Genomic DNA, 4,072 nt, shown 5'->3' with positions numbered 1-4,072 from the left:
TTATTGTAAAGTCTAATACTGCTATTGTCTTGTTTGTAGTTACTATGTGTATAGTATTACTGTTTGATTATTCTGTACTACTGTAGTTCTAATTATTTCATATGCCGCATTATTTAAATTTTCAATCATTCCGTATTTTTTTTCCTTGCATTGACTAATATTTTCTCTTTTTTGCCAAACTTATGAACCAATATTCTCAAAAGGAGGGGAGAATTGTTATGTTGACAATATTGGAAACGGGGTGAGCGCTCTTTTGTACCTTTGTGGCTGACAGATGTCAAACTATTTTTTCGTCCGTAGTTTTGGTTGTTCTTGGTTTTACCGATGTATATACATGTGATCATCATAATAAAACATAGTTCAATATGTTTTTAGGTGCAAGGTAGTGTCCGCCATCACATATAAGTCCATGATTTTGAAAATCGGATTCCTCAGAGTATCTTTCCTCGAACTAGGCTGAAGCGGGCAACAAACAACTGGTTTGTCATCGCCCCATCTGCTGTGAACGAGGTAACCAACCGCATATCCGAAATTTGCCCAATTCCTCATATAAGGAAACTTTTTACATATAGTCAGTGGGCATACTTGAATACGACTATGAATCGAATCATCTGGAGGAATAATTCGTTCAGGCCAGTTTCAACTCTCTAGACTGTAGGTTAATGGACTGACATATATCAGAAAAACAACAGGAGTTGTTTTATGATAGTGAAGGGAGTTGAGAGTGGCCTGAACAAAATTGTTCCTTTAGATGATTTGATTTATAGCCAGTGTCGGAGTATGCCCACTGAATATTGTGCAGTTTGATTTTGGAAATGATGATTTCATTCTGAACCCAATTCTCAATGAAGCCTTCCGCCACTGAATTGGATTTCCAGCCACCATAACGTTTCAATGCAGTAATACCATCACCGATATCAACTAATACGGTTGCAAAGGTCCTTCGAAAACAATACCCTGTGTATATAATTCGTATCAGTCTTCCTAAATTACCAGATATTTATCACCAATTTTTTGAACTGTGCATTTTCCATTGAAATATTAACGACAAAACATTGGGTGGGGCAAAATTTTGACCCAAGGATTCATATTTTTTTACTGATTTCGTAGTATTTGCCGATAATTTTAAATGTTAGTTGTACTATTTTCAGTCTCTACCACATTAACAATCAATATTCCCATTCACATAGATCATGCATTCGACATGAACTTTTGGAGTAATATTTTTGTTTTGCATTTTCTGTTGTCTCCGGTATGTGTGTAGGAGTCTATGGTAATTTTTCTATATCGCTGATACCACACAATTTGATAAAATAACTACTAATTTTGACAAATGGAGCAATTAGGAATCTAGGAAATATACAGGGTGTAACTAAATAAGTGTAAAACATTCAAGGAGGTGATTCCTCATCGAAAAAGATAGGATCTTCCATATAAATAAATTTCATGGAGCATCCCTTGTTAAGATACATCCCCTTAAAGGGGGTACACAAATTTGTATATAACAATTTTTTTCACAAGCACTAAAGAAGTTACAATATTGAAATCAACCTGACGTTTTGGACTACTAAAAAGAAACTTAGCCAAAAATTTATTTGGTTACCCCATGGTTGTAAGGGGTGGAAAACGAAAACCCTAAAATTTATTTCCAATGTAACTTTTTGTCTTATTATTTGTTTACCATTTAAAAATTCATTTCCGATAGCCTGTTTCATTCTAAACAAGAATTGTTTCAGTCGCAGGGGAATGGGTTAGAAGCTTCTATAAGATATGCTGAAATGTATCCTCAAACGGCAGCAACCTTACATAGAGAATATTTGCTCAACTCCATCATGACTACGAGAATATGGTTCATTCGACAAAAGAACGCAGGATTGTGGTCGCCATCGAGAAGTAGGAACACCACAGCTTGAGAAAGCAGTACTCAATTTGATTGAAGAGCAACCCTACTACCAGTACTAGAAAGATTGCTTTCCAGCTAAATCTTGATCATATGATGGTATTTCGAATTTCAAAGGAACAACTCTCATACCCTTACCATCTGCAACGAGTACAGGTATTGTTACCGCGAGACTTTCCGCGGTAAATGCTGTAAATGATCAGAAGAAATTGTGACTTTCTGAAGACGATAGAATTCACAGACGAATGTAGTTTTTCTTGGGAAAAGATTATTAATTTCCATGATTACCACATATGGGCTGATGAAAACCCTCACGCTATTGTCGAAACTAACCATCAAGAACAGTTTTCTCTTAATGTGTGGCTCGGAGTTATTGGACATGATTTAATTGGGCCTCATTTTCTACCTCCTCGATTAATATGGTGAGGCATACGTTCAATTTTTAAGAGAAGTGCATCCAGTACTGCTGGAGGAAGTTTCTTTGGGCGTCAGATGGGATATGTTTTTATGCATGATGGGGCTCCGCCCATTTTAGTCAAATAGCACGTCAACATTCAACTGAAACATATACAAATTAGTGGATAGGTCGATGAGGACCACAGAACTGGCCCGCTCGATCCCCGGATCTCAATCCTCTCCATTTCTCTATTTGGGGCTATTTACAGCATTTGGTTTATCGTACTCCTGTTCGCGATATAGAGGACTTAAGAAACCGCATCATCGATGCGTGTAGGGTAATCACAGAGACTCCAGGAATATTTGAGCGAATGCGTGGCTCAATGCGTCGACGTCTAGACGCATGCGTAATATCTGAAGGTAGACATATTGATCATTCACTATGATTTCTACATGTTGTGTGTTTTATTATTAATGAATTAGTTTTGTTCATTACCTTTTCATCGTTCAGGACAGGTACTAACTAAAAATAACAATGAATCCAGTTCGCATTTCGGACGATGTATCTCTGTTGTTGTTCGTAAAATAATGATTTGCTGCGAACTGGTTTATTTTGGACAAAAACCCAAGAGACATTTTTTATTTAGGATGAAACAGGCTATCGAAAATAAATTTCTAAATGGTAAACAAATAATAAGACGAAAAGTTACATTGGAAATGAATTTTGTGTTGCATTTTCCAGTCTTACAACTATGGGGTAAACCAAATAAATTACTGGCTAAGTGTCTTTTGGTAGTACAAAACGTCAGGTTTATTTCAATTTTGTAACTTTTTCAGTGCTTGCGTAAAGAATTTTCATATAAATTTTATGTGAACCTTTTAAGGGGCTGTATCTTAACAAGGGATGCTCCAATGAAGTTTTTTTATATGAAAGATCCTATCTTTTTTTCGATGAAGAATCACCTCCTTGAATGTTTTGCACTTATTCAGTTACACCCTGTATAGGTTTCTATTGATGGAAATCTGTATCACAATGGATCTCATTATGAAACTGAATATGGGCATATAAGAGTATTATTATAGTAGGGTGCAGAAAAAATACATCATTCAACGAGCTGGAAAAGTGATCATTACTCTGAGAATGGACTTTATCGGCAAGAGTCAGAGGTGTGAGCGTCGTGAATCTTTCGAGAGAGTAACAACCATTCATTTTGAACAGAATACTTTACTCTTCCTATGACTTATAACAGGAATATTTTGAAATGAGATTCATCTCTAAAGGAGATCCTGTAAGCGAGATATAACATCGAATTTCATAATGGAAAGCAACTCCAAACAGCATTCAGATATAACTTATATATGTATTATTCCATTCAATTTCGAATAGAAAAAAATTTTGAAAATCCGTAAAGTAATTAGGTATGTAAATTATGTATGCATTCGAAGATTCTATGAATCTTCCTGATTTGACCAGGAAAAGATCTCGTGAGATAACGTCAAAAGTTAGAAATCACTCATTATTTTTCACATTCATCTTTGAAATTCACTCCTCAGTTATCGCCAAAATGTAAAATTGAGGTCCCGGTTCTTTCTCCAATTTGAAATTTTCGTATTCGTGCACTACCGCACTATATCGTTCAGCTAGTAGTTTTTTCCTGTCTGAATTGAGTTGAAAGTTTAGATATCTGAAAGGTGTATAATCTATACGACGTCAATTCAAACAACTAAATGGAAACATCAATGTACTATTGTACCCTTTACTACTGATAAAATAAT

This window comes from Leptinotarsa decemlineata, unplaced genomic scaffold (genome assembly GCF_025532065.1).
Source record: "Leptinotarsa decemlineata unplaced genomic scaffold, Ldec_3_MD MMD2_tig00001719_RagTag_RagTag, whole genome shotgun sequence".
In the NCBI taxonomy this organism is placed as follows: domain Eukaryota; kingdom Metazoa; phylum Arthropoda; class Insecta; order Coleoptera; family Chrysomelidae; genus Leptinotarsa; species Leptinotarsa decemlineata.
This window is presented reverse-complemented; position numbering follows the sequence as displayed.